This window comes from Lemur catta, chromosome 5, assembly GCF_020740605.2.
Source record: "Lemur catta isolate mLemCat1 chromosome 5, mLemCat1.pri, whole genome shotgun sequence".
Taxonomy (NCBI): Eukaryota; Metazoa; Chordata; class Mammalia; order Primates; family Lemuridae; genus Lemur; species Lemur catta.
Genome location: NC_059132.1, coordinates 43964977 through 43988218, shown reverse-complemented (window position 1 = coordinate 43988218; position 23242 = coordinate 43964977). Strand labels below are relative to the sequence as shown.

General features: G+C 43.8%; 1 long non-coding RNA gene and 1 other non-coding gene across 8 annotated transcripts in view; both read right to left on the bottom strand.

The window, feature by feature from the left end:
• LOC123638207 overlaps nucleotides 1-18486 on the bottom strand; it is a 60893-nt gene extending 42407 nt beyond the window's left edge. For 2 of the 7 annotated variants that reach the window (XR_006735228.1, XR_006735233.1), the window contains exons 1-3: nucleotides 18323-18483; nucleotides 16961-17125; nucleotides 15877-16231 (exon numbers count right to left, since the gene is read on the bottom strand). This is a non-coding gene — a long non-coding RNA (uncharacterized LOC123638207). Of the gene's footprint in view, nucleotides 1-15876; nucleotides 16232-16960; nucleotides 17126-18322 lie in introns of all 7 variants that reach the window. The other 5 variants (XR_006735231.1, XR_006735227.1, XR_006735232.1 and 2 more) reach the window with 4 other exon arrangements.
• LOC123639013 lies at nucleotides 2921-3025 on the bottom strand. Its single transcript, XR_006735583.1, has one exon. It is a non-coding gene; the product is annotated as a U6 spliceosomal RNA (small nuclear RNA).
• Nucleotides 18487-23242: the final 4756 nt, after the last annotated feature.

The following is a 23242-nucleotide window of genomic DNA, read 5'->3' as shown; positions in this document are numbered from 1 at the left end:
TGTTGCCCGGGCTAGAGTGAGTGCCGTGGCGTCATCCTAGCTCACAGCAACCTCAAACTCCTGGGCTCAAGCGATCCTACTGCCTCAGCCTCCCGAGTAGCTGGGACTACAGGCATGCGCCACCATGCCCGGCTAATTTTTTCTATATATATTTAGTTGTCCATATAATTTCTTTCTATTTTTAGTAGAGACGGGGTCTTGCTCTTGCTGAGGCTGGTCTCGAACTCCTGAGCTCAAACGATCCACCCGCCTCGGCCTCCCAAGTGCTAGGATTACAAGCATGAGCCACTGCGCCCGGCCGAAAATGGGGATATTATTAAGTCCACAGAAATAAAAAGGATTGTAAGTATACTATGAACAATAGTATGCCAACAACATGGATAGCTTAGATGAAATGGACAAATTCCTAGAAATACAAAAGTAAATCATGAAGAAATAGAAAATCTTAATAGACCTATAACTCACAAGGGGATTGAGAACCCAGAGATAAAACCACCCATATACAGTGAAATAGTTTTTGACAAGCATGCCAAGACCCTTTAGTGAGGGAAAGGACAGTCTTTTCAACAAAAGGTGCTGAGAAAACTGGACATGCACATGCAAAGAATGAAGTTGGACCCTTGCCTAACACCATATATAAAAATTAACTCAAAATGTATCAAAGACCAAAATGTAGGGCCTAAAACAAGAAAATTCTTAGACGAAAACAGAGAAAATCTTCACAACATCAGATTTGGCAATGAATCCTTGCATCCTATTACTATATCCTTGTAGTGTTCCTCCTTGCAATTTTATACTGCATTCTGCCTAACAATTTAACAAAACCTAAAATTAAATTTTAACTCCTTCCATGAGATACTGCAAGGACTGTAGAATGCTGTAACTCTGATCACCCCCTTTCCATCTTTATTTTCAGTTCTTCACTGAGATTTATCTTGTGTTCTTTGCTTTAATTCCAGCAACTACACACAGATGATGTACACACAGCTTTATTGTTTCAAATATGTGATTAGATTTTCAGAGGTCTCACTTACTTACTAGCTATTAGATTCTAACTACTCATAAATGCCCTCTATTTTTCCTTTCTCGATAAACTTACCTATTAGCATTTCTTTAGTCAAAGTTTGTTGGTGTTAAATGTTCCTAAATCTTAAAGATTTTATTTTTATGGGAATAGCTATCTCGCTTTATTTCTTGAAAGATGAATCTACAATTCTTGGTTGGTAATCATAATCTCTTGAACTTTTGTGAGTTCAACAGTCTTTGCATTTCATTGTTGTTTGTTATTTCTAACTCAGGCTGTTTTTATCATCTTCTCTTTAAGACTGTGATATAGTGTTGTTGTGAGTGTGGATTTTTTCTTTTTATTACTAGAGATTTGAATGTCTTCCTGAATCTAAAGATTGGTGAGACTCTTCAATTTTTGGAAATTCCCATAAATTACATCAAGTATTTTCTCCTTCCAGAATTTACATCACATACATAGACCTTGTCACTCCCTTCACCCTGCTGTCCCTTAACCTCGTTCATATTTTCCATTCTTTGTCTCTCTGTGCTTCATGCTGCTCATTTATTTCAAATCTATCTTCTAATTTTCTGAGGCTCTCTTCAGCTATGTCTAATCTGCTGTTTCAGAATCCACTGAATTTTTTATATTAATGATTCAGTTTTCATTTCTAGATACTGTTCTTTTTCAATTCTACCTAATCATTTTAATATACAGAATAAACCTCTTATTCTTTCTTTCTTTCTTTCTTTTTTTTTTGAGACACAGTCTCACTCTGTTGCCTGGGCTAGAGTGCCATGGTGTCAGCGTAGTTCACAGCAACCTCAAACTCCTGGGCTCAAGCAATCCTCCTGCCTCAGCCTCCCAAGTAGCTGGGACTACAGGCATGCACCACCATGCCCGACTAATTTTTTATATGTATATACTTTTAGTTGTCCAGCTAATTTCTTTCTATTTTTTTTAGTAGAGCTGAGGTCTCACTCTTGCTCAGGCTGGTCTAGAACTGCTGAGCTCAAGCGATACGTCCACCTCAGCCTCCCAGAGTGCTAAGGTTACAGGCGTGACCCACCGTGCCCAGACAAACCTCTTATTCTTTCCATTCTACTAACTCTTTAAACATATAAAACAAACTTTATATTCTAGAACTATTTTCAATATCTACATTTATTTTTATCTCCTTTGGTTGTTTGTTACTTCTGCTGATTCTTCTTCCTGGTGGTTTCTTCGTGCATTTTATGTTTCTGTTTTTATCATGAGCACATGTTTCCTAGAAATGGATCTGTAAGCGTAGTGAATCTGAAATGCATCAATCCTTAGAATAATAGCAGTGTGTTTGGTTCTGCCAGGTGCCCCCCAACTAAATACTACTTAAAATATTCAGCTTGTGAATTTGGGGGACACATACTGAGTATAAAGGGGACCAGTCCCAATTTGTGGTTCAGAATTCACTGGGGAAAGTTTTTGTTTTGTTTTGTTTTGTTAATCCATGATCCACACTGGACCCAAAGGCAAAGCCAGAAATATTCACACAGATATTCTTTGCAGAAGACGTTTTTTTCTTCACATCACCTCTAGGGATACTGCCTTTCAGAGGTCCTGGCTTTACGTAGAGACTTAGTACAGGCCCGGCATTGGAAATTAAAATCCTGTCCGCAGGTCATAGAGGACATATGTTCGTTTATTTGTTTAATCTATTTTTAAGTTTTTTGTTTTTAATTAATAAAATTCTGTACATTTTGGGGGTACAACATGATGTTTTAATGTATGTATACAATGCGGAAGGATTAAATCAAGCTGATTAACACAGTCATCAACCCATATATTTGCAATTATTTTGTGATGCAAATATTTAAATCTACTCTTTTTGCAATTTTAGAATTTAGAAATATGGAATGCTTCATAAATTTGTGTACCATATATATGGAATGTTTCACAAATTTACGTGTCATCCTTGCTGAGGGACTGTGCTAATCTTCTCTACTGTTTCAGTTTTAGTACATGTGCTGCTAAAGTGAGCAAGAGGATATAAGTTTATCTTCACTTTTATGTCACATTTTCCATCTCTTTGTCTATAGATAATACACTTTTGGGAAATCCTTCAGCCTAATCTTCCTGTTCATTAATTCAAACTAACAGCATCAATTCTGTTCTTTGACCCATCTGCTGCATACAGTATACCAGGAATAAAGTTGTTGATTTTAGGTTTTGTGTTGATTCTTTTTTGTTAAATAGAGACAGGGTCTCACACCATCACCCAGGCTAGAGTGCAGTGGTGTTAACACAGCCCACTGAGACCTCAAACTCCAAGGCTCAAAAGATCCTCCTGCCTCAGCCTTCTGATAGCTGGGACTACAGGTCTCATTACCACACCCAGCTAAGTTTTCTTATTATTCTGTGGAGATGGGGCCTCCCTATGTGGCCCCCCTACGTGGCCCAGGCTGATCTCAGACTCCTGGCCTCAAGCGATCCTCCTGTCTCAGCCTCCCAAAGTGCTGGTATTACAGGCGTGAGCCACTGTACCCGGCCTCACTAATTCTTTTTGTTGGACTCAGTATTCTCTTCCCCTCCTTGAGGATAACAATCAGCTTATTGAACAATTTCTTCTGCTTGACTTTATCCTTTCTGACCAATGGGTTTCAGTGTAACTGTTTCTTGAGCTTTCACCTTATCTTTTTGTGAAATATTTGGTGACCCCTCTTTGTGTGCTCCTCCTTGGATTTGAGATTCCTCTTTACACATCAGTGAAGGCCATCCACAGTTGCCTGCCTGGGAGCATCTGGTGGGGGTGAGAAGTGCTTCTGGACAGGTGTGCCTACAGTTTGCTGGATCCCATTTGGTGTCTCCAGTCACCAAAGGTATTGTCCAGCCTTTTCATCCCGCATGTCTACACGTGGATCCCACCTGAGGACAGGCTCTTCTATAACTCATGGTTTCACCAAACAAGCAGCATGGGGGGATACGGAGTGTCTCACAAGCCGCTCTGTTCTGGCTCTGTCTAGAATTTCCCCTAGGACCTCTCCTGCTGCTGGGATGCACCGCTCCAGACTTATGGAGACTCCAGACTCTCAGGACCAGATCCATCTTCTGTAGTCACTCTGTTGGTTGTCATTATTTGGTAAATCTAATTATACTGTGATGTGTATGTAAGATGGCAAACACATTAAAGAATTCAGAATTTTTTCACTAATGTTATATCAACAAGAAGTTATATAATTAAATAATTGCACTAATATTGGTGCACTTATTTTTCTTCTTTATTGATTCCATATAAATTTAACTATATGTTGATATATATTAACCATATATTTGTCTTGTGACAAAACAGGTCCAAAGGATAAATCTATTCAGGCAGCTATGAGAAAACTAGTTGACTCCATCAAAATGTTTGCTATTTAGAAGTTATTGTGAAGAAAATGAAATGGCAAGTGCACACCTGGGAAAAAACTCTTGCAAAACATATAACCAACAAATGATTTGTAACTAAAACATAAAAAGAGCACTTTCAGTTTAATATTAAGAAGAAAAATAATCCTAATAAAAATTAGCAAAAGGTTTGAACAGATAATTCACCAATGACATATAGATAGCAAGTAAGCACAAAAAAGATGCTCCACATCATTACTCATTAAAGAAATGAAAATTAAAACCACAATGATATAGCACTAGCCACATATTAGAACAGCTAAAATTAGAGACAGACTATACCAATAGCTGCTGGGGATGCAGAGCCACTGAAACTCTCTTATATTGGTGGTGGAAATGGAAAATAGGTAGAACCGGTTTGGAAAACAATTTGGCAACAGAAAGAAAATGTTGGAAAAACTCTTACAGATATTGGTCTAGGGAAAGAATTTATGAAGAAGACCCCAAAGGCAATCATAGCAACAACAAAAATAAATAAATGGGACCTGATCAAATTAAAAAGCTTCTGCACGGCCAAGGAAACTATCACAAGAGCAAACAGACAACCTACACAACAAGAGAAAATATTCACATACTACATACCTGATAAAGGGCTGATAACTAGAATGTATACAGAACTCAGGAAAATCAGCTAGAAAAAAATCAAACAACCGTATCAGAAAGTGGGCAAAGGACATGAAAACAAACTTTTCAAAAGAAGATAGGCTAATGGCCAAGAAACACATGAAAAAATGCTCAACATCTCTAATCATCAGGGAAATGCAAATCAAAACCACAATGAGATATCACTTATCTCCAGTGAGAATGGCCTTTATCATAAAGTCCCAAAACAAAAATGTTAGATGCAGAGAGATAGGAACACTCGTACACTGCTGGTGGGATTGCAAACTAGTACAACCTCTGTGGAAAGTAATACGGAGATATCGCAAAGCTACAAGTAGAACTACCATTGGATCCAGCAATCCCATTACTGGGCATCAACCCAAAAGAACAAAAGACATTCTATGAAAAAAGATATCTGCACTAGAATGTTTATAGCAGCACAATTCACAATTGCAAAGGTGTGTAAACAACCCAAGTGCCCATCAATACAGGAGTGGATTAATAAAATGTGATATATGTATACCATGGAGTTCTACTCAGCCACGAAAAATAATGGTGATCTGGCACCTCTGGTATTATCCCGGATAGAGCTGGAACCCATTCTACTAAGTGAAGTATCACAGGAATGGAAAAACAAGCACCATATGTACTCACCATCAAATTGGTATTAATTGACTTAACTGACCAACACTTAAGTGCACATATAGCAGTAACATGCATCAGGGGTCAGGCAGAGGGGAAGGGGGAGGAGGGGATAGGTATATTCACACCTTATGGGTGCAATGCACACCGTCTGGGGGATGGACACACTTGAAGCTCTGACTCGGGTGGGGTAAGGGCAATATACATAACCTGAACATTTGTATCCCTGTAATATGCTGAAATAAAAAATTAAAAAAAAAAGTTCAGCATGTGTTTGCCAGATGCCCTTAGGCATTCTACTACTGGGTATTTACTCAAGAGAAATGAAAGTATATTCCTACATAAAGAGTTGTGCACTACTCTTCATAGCAACTTTATCTGTAACTTCCCCAAACTTGAAACAACGCAAATGAATGCCCATGAACAGGTTACTTAGTCCATTTGTTCTGCTATAACAGAATACCATAGACTGGTGACTTATAAAGAACAGAAATTAATTTCTCATAGTTGTGGGACTAGGAAGTCCAAGAACACGGTATTAGCGTCTCAGGTGGGCCTTCTTGCTGCATCTTTACATGGCAGAAGGTGGGAGGGCAAGCAAGCTGAACACTGCACACTGCATGAAGCCTCTTTTAAAAAGGGCCTGATCCCATTCACGAGAGGGCAGCCCTCCTCGCCTGATCACCCCGAAAAGGCACCACCTCTAAATACTATCACAAAGGCAACATTTGAATTTTGGAGGGAACACGTTGAAAACATAGCCACAGATGAGTATATCCATATAATGGAATACTACTCAGGAATAGAAGGAATCAACTCTTTTTAGATGTAACAATATAAATGAGTCCCCAAATAATTATGTTGAATAAAAGAAGCCAGACAAAAAAGTGTAAGTACTGAATGGTTCCATTTTATATGAAATTCTAGAACATGCAAAATAATCTATAGATAAGCAGCTGGCCGGGTATGGGGGAGCCTGGGGAAGCGGGAAGGAAAGGAAAAGAAGAGTGTCCTCAGAAATTATAGATGTGTTTAGTACCTTGACAGTGGTAATGATTTCATGGGTCTACATACACCAAAACTTACCACATTGTGCCCTCTAAATGTATGCTGTCTAGTCTATGCCAAGTCAACCTTAAAGTAATCTCCATAAAAATTTAGCACAGACGCTATTCAGGTAGTTTTGGCAATGTAATCGTGGTACAACACTCCTATTAATAAGTTACAAGACAAAAATCCCGAGGCACTGTACCCCAAATGGAAAACAGAGATTTTTATATAGAATTTGCACAGTATATAACTTTATATAACTTCATTTTTTTAGTTTCTAATCTCATTTATGTATGTCTTTTTCATCCTTTCTCTTCTGTATGGTGGTATAAATAGAAATCATTGAAGATTCCAATTCCTTCTATGCTAATTCTCCAACTCAACCCCCTACATATGGGGCCTACTGTTGATAGTCTTTGTCCATCTCAATGAAAGCATAAATTGCAGAGATAACATTGAGATTCACTTGGTTTATTAATATTTTCAATAGAAATTTAATTATCTCAGGTGCAAGCCAACAGGTAAGTGAACTGGATCACAGATTCAGGAAAAAGGAAAGTACTTTTTGAATGTTTATCCTAATATCTGTGTGCATTCATGCATGCAGGTGCTCAGAAATTATAAATGACTGTCAACTGTGTGTCAGACACAGTCCGAGGTGCTGGAACATAAAAACGACGAAGGTACTGTTGGTGCCGGAATGTGGACTTGTCAAAAGGTGCCTGCAATGCATGATGATGAGAGCTGTCAAAGGAAGACAGGCAGGAAAACCAAGATGGTACAGCAGAGCCAGTGACTCAGCAGGCATGGGGAAGGAGGATGGAGACCCTGTAGAAGGACTAGACCCTCCCTAGGGAGACCAGATGTGGACACAAAGTCCCCCAGAGGAAGGGGCAATGAAAATCCTGGTGGAAGTAAGCCAGTGGTTGTAGTTTAGGGTCAGGGTAGAAGTAGTGGGTGAAGTGGAGCCTTTGAAGTAGTGAGTGTGTGTGGTGTGTGTGAGTATATGGGAGGTGTTCATGGTGTGTATGTAGGATGTATGTGAGTGTGGGGTGTGTGTGTGTTTGTGTTGTGCACAGTGTGTGTGAGGGGGTGTGTGGTATACATGTTTGTGTGTATGTATGTGTGGTGTGAGGAAAAGGATGAATAGTGTTGCCAAGGAGAGTAAGCACATCTGGGAAGAGACCTTTAGAAAGGTCACTGGGGGGTGGCAGGATAGCAAATGGATGGGAGATGAGGTGGAGACAGGGAGACCACAAAGACAATAGCACCACATGACAGAGACACTGAGGGGTGGTTGAAGAAGAGAGGACCGGAGCAAATCCAAAGGACGGACCTCAACCTAACCTTTCAGAATCACACAGCAATGGTCTCTCCAAGGACCCACCTTGAGGTTTTCACACACATTCACACCGAGATGGCATCCCCAGTGACAGATGTACGCTCAACATGGAGACTAGCACTCACTTAATGATCATAAATGCTGCACCATCTTTGCTGCCGGCCAGAAACTGTGTGTCCTAGAAGACTTCAGACAAACAGTCAGATCATAAACAGCATGTTTCAAGGGCACATTGTCCTGACAGAGACATCTGCATAATGACCTGGGGAGTCCTTTTCAGCTAATGGAAAAGTACATAACATTGACAGAAGTTAAAAATTAAAATTGTTAACGGCAAGTTGATCCAAAAAGCTAAAATCCCAAGGACTTACAGACATGATACTACAGAAAGTCAAAACATATCAATGTACTGTAAGAGTTGCCCATTCTGTACCATAGGCTTCTATTTAATGATCTTACTTTGTAACACTGCTCTACTCTAATAGTGCCTTATTAGTGAGACTATTTTGGATAATGAAAATACCCCGTACAAATACTCCCTAAAACAGTGCTTATCTTATGATTCTACCCAAGGTCATGAACCAGAGTCACACTTATTCTTTTATACCTGATGTCAACAGGAGCAACAGTAATGGCTAAAATTCAATGAGCATTTACTATGTTCCAGATATTATTTACAAATGTTAAATAATTTAATCTTCATAACAGTTCTATGGGGTAGGTTACTATCATATGCTGTTTTTAAAGATTAGAAAACTGAGGCACAGAGAGGGAAAGTAAGTTACCCACTACCACAGAGCTGGCCTGAAGCTGTGGAACCAGAATCCCAAGCCACTGTACTCCACTGCCTGTCAGAAAGTATGATTCAGTGTGGTAGTGCATTTTGAAAAAATGCTGCTGGAATCATCTTTATTTATTAGGTCATTAAATATAAAATGTCTGTTACAGAATCAAAAGTGTCATTTATTATATCTCAAACAAGAAGCAGTACAATTAATCAAAGTGTCCACCTAAACTATAGACCCAGTTTTGCTATGTTAATGGTAGCTTATTTATGTCAGCAGCGAAGAGCCTAGAGAGAGAGTGGTTGTGAAATCGCAAAAGGTGGTTTCCACAGCTTGTTGAGTATTGAATATTTTTCCTTGCAAGAAGTGGTCCAAAGCCTGGAAGAAGTGGTAGCCAGTTGGTACAAGGTCTCGTGAATATGGTAGATGACAGAGAGTTTCCAAGTCCAGCCTCTGTAGTTTGAGCAGCTTTGTTTGTGTGACATGTGGTCAAGTGTTGTCTTGCAAGACGATTGGGCTGTCTCTATTGACCAATGTCAGCTGCTTTATTGCAAGCATCCTCATCATTTCATCCAATTGGCTGCAGTGGACATCTGTTATAATCAATCCACCAGGTTTCATGAAGCTGTAGTAGATAATACTAGTGCTGGACCACCCAACAGACACCATTAGCTTTTTTTTTGATGAATATTCAGTTTTGGCTTGTGTTTTGGCACTTCATCTTTATCCAACCATTGTGTTAAATGCTTGTGATTGTCATAAAGAATCCATTTTTCATCACACATAACAATACAGTGTAGAAACGGTTTATCTTTATGTCATGACAGCAAAGAAAGGCAAGCTTCGAGATGATTTCTCTTCTGATGCTCGTTTAATTCATGCAGTACCCATCTATCCAGCTTCTTTAGCCTGCTGATTTGTTTCCAATGCTCCAATATTGTTGGAATAGTAACGTCAAACCTTGCTGCTAATTCATGTTTCTCCATAGATTAATATTGCTATATTAGAGACAGAAATGATCTCAGAAGTTTTCCAGGGCTTTGCCCTGAAGGAATATGTGAACGTGTTAATTCACAAATCAAAAGCTGCCTTGCCTCAGGAGCGCATCTCAAAGGTCAGTGGCAGCTGCTTTCCAAGGTGACACTGCAGTCTCAAACCTGTGGTTCTCACCTGCTTTGTAGGACAAAGCAGGTTTGCAAGGAGCCATGGGATGACAGCTGATCAAAGAGTGCCTGCCGGACAGACACCTGCGGCTAAAAGCAATTAGCCCAAGGGACAGTTCCTGCTTGACTCCTGACTACCTGTCTCAATCCACAATAACTAGATAAAGAAATATAGAGCCACTGTATCTCTGTTTATCCTTTCTGTTAAAGTGATAGCTTTATCTTAGAACTTACAAATTTGTCGTAGGAAGATTTTGTAACCCTTTGCTCACATAGATAGAGTTACTTAAAGGATCTCTAGAAGCTTTTTGGGAGACTTTGAACCTAAAATGAACTACCTGTTATTATGTAAATCTGTTACCCCTGGCAACTGTGCCTATAAATACTGATATGAAACTTTACCGGTGGCCTCACAGGTCACAGGAATGCAGTGGGTTCTCCCAAGACTGCCCCTTTTTTCATAAATCTTTTTTTTATAAAACTGTACGTTTGTCTCTGTGTATTTTTTTATTACCATATTCTATTATTTTCTATTTTCTATTATTTCCTTATCTTTTGTGATGACCCCTGCCTGAGGGACCCAATTTTTTGCTGGGAGCGTAGCTAACTCCCTGCAAATTCACATGTAGGTTCACATGGATTTTCCTGCACTACAGCTTTGAGCTCATCATTAACCACTTTGGTCTCAGGTCACCCATGTGGCTCATTTTCGAGATTAAAATCACCAGAACAGAACTTCTGAAACCATCCACGTACCAAGTGTTCATCAGACACATCCTTCCCAAACACTTTGGTGATATTTCAAGCTGTCTGTGCTGCATTGGTTTGACAACAGAAATTGGTTTGACATTCAGAAATAACACAAATTTTTGACAGAGCCATGGTTTCGTAAAAATTGATCTAAAAGCAATTTGAAAGATAATCGTAAGCCAAAATGTGTGTTTGAAAGACTAAGGATGTACCTTTACAATAAGCATAAAACAAGAAGTATCAGAGTGAAATGTCAGAGATATCAATTGTCAGACTTAGTATTTAAGGAAATCAGACATTTCATACTTAATAAACTAATACATACCTCCACTGTGCCCTATGTAGTTCTGAAAATAAAACTAGAAAGAATCGTCACTTGAAAACAGATATGTTCTCTAAGCAATAGCATGGACATGTGGCCATGCCCTTGAGCTAGCTGGTCATAAAAATTCTCAAAGATCTTAGCAGGTTTTGTTGACAATAATGACCAGCCACAAACAGACTTAGAATCCCCCCAGCACAGACCAGCAGGGTCAAGTCTGCAAGCACAACAGAAGCCCCCTTGAGCTCTGACAGTTACCAGAAACAAAGTCCACAACTCCCGGGCTCAGAGGCAGTTGTCACTCAGCGCATTTAGCCCCCTGGGCATCAGGTAGAGAACTGGATGCCATTTGAAGTGTAAGGTCACCTGTTCACCTGCACATCCTTGGCTCTGATGTGCATTTTCCCTTCCATCCTTAGTGCCAGCCAGCCTATATTCCAATCACCTGGCTTGTATCAGGTTTTCCCAACTTAGATTGAGAGATCTCATTTACTAAATGGAACATTTAGTATAAAAATAAAATGACTGTATACTGCACCAGTGTCAGTAGAAACTTAAAGGAAGTTAAAAATTTTATGAGTTTAGCTTTTGAAATTGTTAGGAGTAATGATGAAAGGCTAAGAAACTTTTTGAGAAGTATATACTTAAACTCTTTAGGTAGTGGCCCTTCTTAAACAAGAAAATTTGCTTAGTGCAGTCTTTGCTTTATTACTCTAGGAGACAAGTAATAATATCATCTTGAGCATTCCATTCCAGATACAAATCATATTTTTAAAATTTTCTTGAGAGTAGAAGTGGCTTTAGACTCAACGTGAAATCTATCTAGGAGACACTGAGTCATTCACATATGCCAAATGGACACAATATTTTCTATGTTGTAATCACTAAGCAAAAAGTTTACTCTTCAAAGAAACTGAAAGCAGGAAAATAGTTGCTATGTTTTTTCTTTTTCTTCTTTGAAATTAACTGAAAGGTGGCCTTGTTCATAACCTACCTGCAGGAGGAAAATAAACTATCAAACAGAAAATAAGAGGAATAAACTCACAACACATAATGGCCCCGTTGAAGAGAAAACTTTACAGCACAGCAGACGCTTTGCTTTGTTTCATTAAATACCTGAAACTCAACTCACAGTCCTCAAGCCTAACTCGTTATCTCTAAGAGTTTCTTTCCCAGCCCTGAAGAGCGCTAAACAGATAACAGGGCTGCAGGCTCTTTGCCTCAGTTCCTGCCAGGACAGCTTTCAAGGACTCAGATAAAGCCAGCCTCACAGAGAAGAGGCAAAAAAAAAAAAAAAAAAATTGGAAAAAGCAAACACATTGGCTCCACAGCTGCTTCTGTTATCAGTGTGCAGCTAAGGAAACAAAAAGCCATTTTTACCCTTTGAAAACACCAAGCCACTTTTCCTCAGCCGCCAGCACTTTCCACCTTCCTTCTTGCTGTGTCATTTTCCTTCTTTCTCTCCTTCTTTCTTTTTCAGAAAAGTAAGTAAACTTTTTACTTCCATATACCCTAAACTTTGCATGAGAAATCTTCCTGTACCGATGCTGGGAAAACCTGGTGAATTCACCACTCTTACATTAACATTTGAATATTATCAATATGAACTGAATGTTTGTGTACCTCCCCAAATTCAGATGTTGAAGGCCTAACACCCAATGTGATAGTATTAGGAAGTGGGTCTTTGAGATTAGGGAATGTGGGTGGAGCCCTTATCAACTGTATTACTGCCTTTACTAAAGAGACTCCAAAGACCTCCCTTTTCCCTTCAGCCCATGAGGACGTACCAAGAAGAATACCATCTATAAACCAGGAGGCAGGGCCTGTCCTTACCAGACACAGAAGCTGCTAATGCCTTGATCTTGGATTCTCCAACCTCCAGAATGGTGAGAAATAAATTTCTACTGTTTATAAGCTACCCAGTTTACAGTCATTTGCTATAGCTGCCCTAATTGACTAAGATAGATACTAAATTATATTTATCTTGATTTTATTTTCCACTTTTTGCTTAAAGGGCTTAAAGTCCTATAATATAAAATGGTGCTTATAAATTAATGTTCCTGTGTTTACTGTTGAAGAAATGTTATCATTTTTATTCAATTTGCATTTGAAACCTATTTTGGCACAAATGCATGCTCCAATTGTGCAGAAATTAAGAACTCAACAATGATGGCTATAATTAAAAAAAAAACTTGACAAAGAATGTTGAGGATATGGAGTAAATGGAGCCCTCACATACACCTGGTGGGAATGAAAATGGTGCAGCCACTTTGGAACAAAATCTAGCAGTTCCTTAACCATTTGAGAATGGTTAAACATAGAGTTACGGTATGATCCAGCAATTTCATTCCCATGTATGTATACAAAAAACAGCATGACCCAGCAATTTCATTCCAAGATATGTATACAAACACAAAACTAAGTTTTCTATCTCTCCCACTCACTACTCAACACAGAACACTTCTACAACCAAAATGGGAGGGGTTTGAACCCACCAACAACTACTTCTCTGGTGAACACTGACTGGGCATACCACAATTTAACTCAATTCTGACACTAACTGCAGTTAGGAGAGACCCCACAGATTGAGGGCTCAGTTCCACAAGACGGTACCCCCCACCACTTGGGGCAACAATTGCAACCCCTGGGTTGTGACCTGTACTTCTGACAGACTATGTATAAGTCAGGGTTCCCATGACCCCTCCTCAGGTTCAATAATCTTCTAGGATGCCTCATAGAACTTATGGAAATACTTATGTTCACTGGTTTATTATATCAATGAACGAGATGACAGCCAGCTGGAGATACGTAGGGCAAGGGTCAGCAAGGTTCATAAGCACAGGAGCTTCTGTCCCTCCCAGCACAAGGGTGTGTTCACTAACTGGGAAGCTCTACAAACCCCATAGGGGTTCAGGGATTTTCATGGAGACTTTATCACGTAGGCATGATGGATTATGAACTCCATTTCCTGCCCCTCCCCCCTCTCCAGAGCATGGTGGGTCAGGGTAGGGGGCTGAAAGTTTCAAGCTTCTAATCATGGCTTGGTCTTTCTGGTGACCAGCCCCCATCCAGAATCTCAACAAGAGTCTCCTCATTAGAACAAAATACGCTTGTAACATCCAGGAAATTCCAAGAGATTTAGGAGGTCTGTGTCAGTAACCAGGGGCAGAGACCAATATACGTGTATTTCTCATTATTTCACAAAAACAAATGAAAACGTGTATCTCTACAAAAACTTGTACATGAACAGAAGCATTATTCACAATAGCTAGGGTGGAAACAATCCAGATGTCCATCGTCAACACAAGAATGGATAAAGAAAATGAAACGTATCCATAAAATAGAAAGTATTCAGCCTTAGAAAGGAAGAAAATTCTGATATGTGCTACAACATGGATGAATCTTGAAAACATTAGGCTAAGTGGAATAAGCCAGACACAAATAATAAAATATTGTATGATTTGACTTACGTGGGTATATGGAATAGGAAAATTTATATAAACATAAAGTAGAATACCGGTTACCAGGGCCTCAGGGGGAGGAAAGATGAAGAGTTACTTTTTAATGGGCACAGAGTGTTAATTTGGGATGATGTAAAATCACCAGAAATGAACAGTGGTGAGGGTTGGACAACAACATGCATGTACTTAACATGACTAACTTTATACCCAAAAAGGGTTAAAATGGTAAATTTTATGTTAGAAATATTGTACCACTATAGTATTTTTTTTTTTTTTTTTTTGAGACAAAGTCTCACTTTGTTGCCTGGGCTAGAGTAAGTGCTGTGGCGTCAGCCTAGCTCGCAGCAACTTCAAACTCCTGGGCTTAAGCGATCCTACCGCCTCAGCCTCCCGAGTAGCTGGGACTACAGGCATGTGCCACCATGCCCGGCTAATTTTTTCTATATATATTTTTAGTTGTCCAGATAATTTTTTTATTTCTATTTTTAGTAGAGACGGGGTCTCGCTCAGGCTGGTCTCAAAATTCTGACCTCGAGCGATCCACCCGCCTCGGCCTCCCAGAGGGCTAGGATTACAGGCATGAGCCACCGCGCCCGGCCTATTGTACCACCATAAAAAAACCTTAGAATAACTTCATAGATATAAAACTTATAATTTTAGTACATCTACAGATCTTAATTTAGATTAATTGTAGTTAGTAAATTGTTGACTGGGAAAAAAATGAAGTACTGATACAAGCTGTAACAGGGATGAACTTTGAAAACATACGGAGCGAAAGTAGCTAGTCATAGAGGACCATAAATTGCATGACTCCATTTTGATGAAATGTCCGGAAAGGACAAATCTATACAGACAAAGTAGATCACTGGTTGCCTAGGGCTGGAGGGGATGGAAGGTTGGAGGATTATGTCTACAAGGGGTGAGATTTTTTTTTTTTTAGAGTAAGAAAAATGTTCTAATGTGAGTTGTATTGATGAATATAAAACTTTATAAATACACAAAAAAGTCATTCAACTGTACAATTTAAACAGGTGAATTACATCTCAAAGGTATTTTTTATAAAGAAATACAGAAACTCTACAAGTATGTTAAATCTACTGATATCTAATTTGCTACAACTATTATAACATAGAAATGTTACTGACAAATGGTTGGTAGAAACTATGGGCAGCTGTACCCGTTTGTCCTCTCCTGTCATGATGATGCTTTGGGACAACCACACCCCCACAACCCTCCCATCCAACTCCCCTGGCCCAAAACAATGAGCTCACAGGCCTGCACGTCCACACTCTGGCTCAGCAATGCTCTCCTCTCACTGGGGTCTCTTACCTGTCCAGAGAAGCTGCTGTTGGATGGTCCAGGATGGCCCCATCTGGGATGATTCACCTCACACTTCATCCCTCAGCCAGAGCCCAGGCACACGCTCACAGCAGTGGCACAGAAAAACACAAGTCTGTCCTGAGCCTCCTCAGGTGTCACATCAGCAGGCATCCCATTGACCAGAACAAGTCACATGGCCTGACTCAGAGTCAAGGGTCCACAGAAGCAGCGCTGTCTCTTCAATGGAAGGAACTGAGGAGTCTCCACGTGGAGAAGGGGATGCATCTGTGGAGGGTGAAGAATGGGGACCCCCGACACAGGAGCCTCCTGCAGCAGCTTATGTGACCGGCACAGGGTGTGTGCTCTGTAAAACGTTAAAGAGAACAGATATAAGCATTTCCCAGTGTTACCCTCTTCCCATTTTCACTTAAAGTTTCCCCCAGAGACTTTAAAACATCTTGCTTTTTCGGTTTAATGATAGATATTAAATGATGGAAACATTTCATATTTTTATATTTTAGTTTGCATGGCTGCATAATTCAAGCAGTTTTAAAAGCAACTAATGTCTAATTTGTAATGGCAAATTCTGGTATAAATGCCAGCGGGTAACACTGTGTGACATGAGCTTCATGACTTCCTTTTTAATTGTAAGAACTTTTAGCTTTTGCAAAGATACTTTTTAAAATGCCTTTCTAGATTTTCTACTTTTATCACAGAAATACATGCTTGCATTTAAAAGTATAAATTGGCATAAGGAAATGTTAACAACTACCTCCTATACACACAATTCCATTCTCCATTGATTTCTCCTTGATGTTTGTCTTTCTTCATGTTCATGCACATAATCACAGAACTAAGATGAATATAATTATAGTATGATTTTGTTCTTCACTGTGCACTAGGTTAACATTTTGGATTTGCATTTTTCATTTCCAGAGAGTGGAAATGGCATCCTATTTTGCCTGTCTAAAATCAGTTTGAATCCTAAATGGCTCTTGTAAAGCACGGCCTTGAAGACAGGCTTTTTGTTGCCATTGTCTCCACCCCATGGACTGTGAGTATGGCTTATGTTAATTAAATAACAAGGGCTCACCTGACAGCGTTGGCCTTCTATCCACAGACATAAATCAAAAGGAAGGAAATTTTACTTCATCAGAGTTATTTTTTTCATTTTTAAGTGGTTGCTGTGGTTGATTTTTCGAGGGATTTCAAAGTGGTGGCTTGAAGTGGGGAACTGAAGCCCCTTCTAGCTAAATGCCTTAAGAAAAAGAAATAAAAGATATATAGGTTGGAAAGGAAGAAATAAAATGCTCTTTGCTTACAGATAACTCAATTTTCTATGTAGCAAAATCCCAAAGAACCAACAAAGTCTTCCTCTATATGAGGAAAACTACAAAACCGTTGAATCAAAATCTAAATAAACGAAGAGATTTTTTTCATGTTCATAGATAAGAGGACTAAATGTTAAGATGATAATTCTCTTACTTGATCCATAAATTCAAAACAATTCCATTCAAAACATCAGCAAGTTATTTTGACAACTTGAAAGTGACAAACTCATTCTAAAGTTTATACGAAAAGGTAAAAGACCCACAGAAGCCAACAATATCAGAGGGGAGGAACAAAGTTGAAGGACTTGCAAATTGATCAACCAAACAGAACAGAGAAACCAGAAATAAAAGCACAGAAACACAGTCAATTGACCTTTTCGAAAAAGGCAAAGGCAGTTTAACGGAGGAAGGACAGCCTTTTCAAAAATGATGGTGGAACTCCTGCATATCTATATGCCAAAAAAAGAAAAGCAAAAGAAAGAATCGAGACAGTCCTTCCTTCTCAAAAATTAACTGAAAGTGAATCTTAGACCTAATTTTATAACTCATGTTATTTTTACTTGACAAACCCTAATAGTATACATCTATGGGGTAAACTGTCATGTTCTGATACATGTATACAGTGCGGAATAATTGAACCAAGGTTGTTAACACATCCATCGGCCCAATCACCTATCGTTTTTGTGGTCACACATCTGAAGTTACTATCTTAGCTATTTTGAAATCTACAATACGTTCTTATTGACTACAGTCGCCCTGCTGCGCAACAGATTTCACAACCTAGTCCTTCTGTGTGCAACTGGGTACCTGAGGCCCACACCCCGCCCCAACACCCCTCGGGTAATCATCATTCTACTCTCCACTTTCACGGCTCAACTTCTCAGACCTCAATTAAAACACAAAACGTAAAACTTCTATAAAACAGCACAGGAGAGAATACACTTCTAGGTAACCTTGGGTTTGGCAATGACTTTTCAGATAACACCACCGAAGTAAAATCTACGAAAGAAAACATTGGTATGTCTTTGCCAATATCAAAAGCTTTTGCCTAAGAAAGAAAGTATTAAGAGAAGGGAGAAACAAGCGAGGCACGGACTGGGAGTCAGTATTCGCAAGACACGCACCTTACCGGAGACTCGCAGTTAAGGGCGGCGGTGCGGCCGCCCGCCGGCTAGGGGCTCGGCTGCAGCCGGGACTCTCCTTCACTGTCGCCGAAAACCCAGGGGGCGCGCAGGCGGCGTCAGGTGGGCGCAGGCGGCGTCAGGGGGGCGCAGGCGGCGCCACGGGGCGCGCAGGCGGCGTCACGGGGGGCGCAGGCGGCGCCAGGGGGGGCGCAGGCGGCGTCACGGGGGCGCAGGCGGCGTCACGGGGCACGCAGGCGGCGTCACGGGGGGGCGCAGGCGGCGTCACGGGGGCGCAGGCGGCGTCATGGGGGGGAGCAGGCGGCGTCCGGCGGCGCGCAGGCGGCGTCACGGGGCACGCAGGCGGCGTCACGGGGCGCGCAGGCGGTGTCACGGGGGGCGAAGGCGGCGTCCGGGGGCGCGCAGGCGGCGTAAGGCGGGGCGCGCAGGCGGCGTCACGGGGGGCGCAGGCGGCGCCAGGGGGCACGCAGGCGGCGTGAGACGGGGCGCGCAGGCGGCGTCCGGCGACGCGCAGGCGGCGTCACGGGGGGCGCAGACGGCGTCAGGGGGCGCGCAGGCGGCGTCACGGGGGCGCAGGCGGCGTCTGGCGGGGCGCGCAGGCGGCGTCCGGCGACGCGCAGGCGGCGTCACGGGGGGCGCAGACGGCGTCAGGGGGCGCGCAGGCGGCGTCACGGGGGCGCAGGCGGCGTCCGGCGGGGCGCGCAGGCGGCGTCACGGGGGGGCGCAGGCGGCGTCACGGGGGGCGCAGGCGGCGCGCAGGCGGCGTCACGGGGGGCCGCAGGGGGCGTCACGGGCGCGCAGGCGGCGTCACGGGGGCGCGCAGGCGGCGTCAGGGGGCGCGCAGGCGGCGTCACGGGGGGCACAGGCGGCGTCAGGGCGCGCAGGTGGCGTCAGGGGGGCGCAGGCGGCGTCACGGGGGCGCAGGCGGCGTCACGGGGGGCGCAGGCGGCGTGAGGCGGGGCGCGCAGGCGGCGTCACGGGGGCCGCAGGGGGCGTCAGGGCGCGCAGGCGGTGTGAGGCGGGGCGCAGGCGGCGTCAGGGCGCGCAGGCAGCGTCAAGGGGGGGCGCAGGCGGCGTCACGGGGGCGCAGGTGGCGTGAGGCGGGGCGCGCAGGCGGCGTCACGGGGGAGCAGGCGGCGTCAGGTGGCGCGCAGGCGGCGTCACGGGGGCGCACAGGCAGTGTGAGGCGGGGCGTGCAGGCGGCGTCACGGGGGGCGCAGGCGGCGTCACGGGGCGCGCAGGCGGCGTCAGGGGGCGCGCAGGCGGCGTCACGCGGGGCGCGCAGGCGGCGTCACGGGGGGCGCAGGCGGCGCCAGGGGGCACGCAGGCGGCGTCCGGCGGCGCGCAGGCTGCGTCACGGGGGGGGCGCAGGCGGCGTCAGGGGGCGCGCAGGCGGCGTGAGGCGGGGCGCGCAGGCGGTGTCACGGGGGAGCAGGCGGCGTCCGGCGGCGCGCAGGCGGCGTCACGGGGGCGCGCAGGCGGCGTGAGGCGGGGCGCGCAGGCGGCCTCACCGGGGGCGCAGGCGGCGCGCAGGCGGCGTCACGGGGTGCGCAGGCGGCGTCAGGGGGGCGCAGGCGGCGCCAGGGGCACGCAGGCGGTGTGAGGCGGGGCGCGCAGGCGGCGTCACGGGGGGGGGGGCGCAGGCGGCGTCACGGGGGTGCAGGCGGCGTCAGGGGGCACGCAGGCGGCGTGAGGCGGGGCGCGCAGGCGGCCTCACGGGGGGGCGCAGGCGGCGCGCAGGCGGCGTCAGGGGGCGCGCAGGCGGCGTCAGGGGGGGCGCAGGCGGCGTCAGGCGGCGCGCAGGCGCACAGAGGAGGGCGCGGGGTTGGGGGCGTGGAGGCCGCTGGGTCAGGTGACTTAGGGGGCGGCTGAGGCGCTGCGGCGGCGGGCAGGACTAGCGTGGAGGCTCCACGGCGCGGACGCCTCTGCGCCGACAGGGAAGAGTAGGCGTCGGCGGCGGCCGTGGCGGCCTTGGCGGGCTGCAGAGACGAAGACGTGGCGGCCTCTCGGGCGGCTGGAGCGGCAGCACTCGGAGGGGAGCACAGGGCGGCGGCGCTGGGGCAGCGGGCAGGACCGCCCTGGACGCTCCCCGGCGCACACCGGCAGGAGGCGGCGCACCGTGAGGTGAGCGAGAGGGCCCGGAGCCCGGCCGGGCGCTGCTGCTGCTGCGCACGGACCCCCGGTCGGTCGTGCCCGCGGGGCTGGCGGCGCGCCGGGCTCGGTCACAGGCAGCCTTGGCCTCGCGGGTGGCGGTCGCTGTGCGGCGGCGCTGGCGGCTGTGGGGCCCGGGACGCGGGAGGGTCGCGACCCCGCCCCTCCCCCGGCCGTCCCGCCCCGAGTCCCAGACGCTGATTGAAGGCGGCGGCGGCGCTCAGTGCGGGGCGGCCTCGCGCCTGGGCTAGTGGACCTGCCCTGGTCACGTGGAGGGGACGTGTCCTTGTCCGGGACGGGGGGCCGCCGTGGGTGGCACCTGCCCAGGAGCGCCTCTGTGGGCTGGCGCGCTGTGGCCGGCGGAGTTTCGCACGCCGCGGTTGCAGTTACCGCCAAGCGGGAAACTGTCCACTCGGCCCCCAGACTCACCTGAAATTCATTTTGACGCAGAACTTGGGCGGGAGGACGGGAGGGGATCGCATGGTTAATGCAGCACTCGGCACCAGACAGAGAGATTTAATGACAGTTTTGCTGAGGGCTCAGGGGTAGTACTAATTTCTTGAAGCAATTTTCTCCGGTAACCCGAATCTTCTCTCTCCTTTTTATTTTTCAACACCAACTTTATTTTCTTGGGAAACTTATTTTTCCCTTAACTCTTTTCCTCCTTCACTTTCCGCAAAGAGTCTGCTAACCAACACCTGTGACTTTATTTTCTTTAATTGTTACTGCACATGACAACATTGTGAATGGTGGCCTTCCTTGACCTTTTTGGATTTGTGGTGGTGTGTTAAATTGACCTTGTTTAAATGATCTGCTTGAATTAGAGTCCCCGTTTTCCAGGTGGCTGTGCCCTTACTGCTAGTCCTGGAATCTTCTTGCCTACTTGAGTCTGGGAATTTAACTTTGAGAGGAAGAGAGTGAATATGAATACGTGAAAAATAAGGTGATGTGTAATGATGGCACTTTGTATTTTTCACAGTACACTATAATTTACCACTGCAAAGCAGTTTTATAGGCTGTGCGAACTCACTTGGCCATTGACCAAAAGGTTTTGAAGGTGGTGGTGGTTTTTTTTTTTTTTTTGTAGTTGCTGTCAAGACAGTCATTTAACAAGGCTGAAGAAAAACTGGAAAAGTTTGAACTAGAAGAGAAGGAAAGAGGGTACAGTTTGAAGTGGAGACAAGGTCGACAGAAGGTAGTCATCTGTGTTAGTCACCAGCTTTGTGATTCCTTAAGTCCAAAACTTAGGAAAGCAATTTCTGATGTATATTACATGTGCATGTTTTAAACTTTTTTGTATTGGCTGAAACGATTGAGTTTTTATTTGATCCCATAAAATTTTTTTGTTTGAAATTTTATGTGTTTCAAAAACAGTAAAGGAAATTCTTTCTCATTAAAGGTGCAGATTATCTGATGTGAAATCATATTACAACTTTTAGCCTTCAGTTACTAGAAGGATAAGGTTTTCTTTCATACTCTGTATGCTAGGTTTGTATTGTATGATGCTGTTCTCCATAACCCAAAGTTCAGTTAAATAGCTGATGCAGTTTTAAATGTAAAATAGTAACGGGGAGGAATCATTAGACATAGTCATTTTCTTTCACAATTATTTGCTACAAACATGTGGCGATGTAACAAAACAGAAATTAGTGTCTCCTTATATCCAAAAAGGGTTTTACTGGTGATTCTCTGGTGGTGGTATATAGTTTTATGAGGCAAATTTTGATTATGAGGAGACAGATGTATTAGGACCAAACAAATGAAGAAATGGCTTGCTAAAATGAAATAAAATATTTTATTTGCACTCAGCTTTTTGGAGACAAAAATTTTTCTTTTGTAGGATTGTGTATAGTAAGTAAACATCACAGCATCCTAAAGCAGTGGCTGATGAAGCTAACTGCCATGTTTTAGACCAGTAGTTCCCCTCATTTACTTTAATGTAAAATTACTGAAAATGAAAACTAATATTTGTTTGGGACTAAAGAATTGTCTTTTGGTTTCTAGTTTTATGGAAACTACAGAAACTGAAAGATTTAGAGATTTGAAGCTGCAGAAAAAAAATAGTGTTGAATGCTAATAATGTTATGGGCACTGTGCTTTGTATGTGTTGTCTCATTTAATCCTCACACCAAACTTGTCAGGTAGATATCAGCATTTTATAAATGAGGAAACTTAAGCCTTAAAGATGAATGTAAACCCATTGTGAGTCAGGACTTGACATAGGTCTGTCTGACTCTGCTTTGTATTCTTACTGACACTGCTCTACTTCTGCCTCTTTCCTCTTAACACTCTTTCATGGTATTGTGACTTGGAATGGGCCTTTGATGTTGATTTAGTAATATAGGGAGACCCAATTGCTGCCCCAAATTTATAAGTGGCTGATCATGTTGACATAGTAGAGCTAATTGGCAGAATCTTTCTTAGTATTTGTGATTCTCTTTTGGTTACGGGTCAAAAACTTCCTTAGAGTCTACATAAGAATACCCTTCTTGTTGGTGAACAATCCAGTTTTAAAGCATTTCACTAATTTGAAAAAGACAGTCACTTATACATCTGTAGCCAAAAAGCAGTGTGTAAGTGAAGTCAGTGGCAGGTGCCTGTAGTCCTAGCTACTGTAGAGGCTGAGGTGGGGGGATCGAATCCAGCCAGGGCAACATGCTGAAACCCCGTCTCAATCAATCAATCAATGGCAGTGTGTAGCAGAACTGCAGTATATACACACAGGTGCTTTAGATTTTTTTTTATCAGATT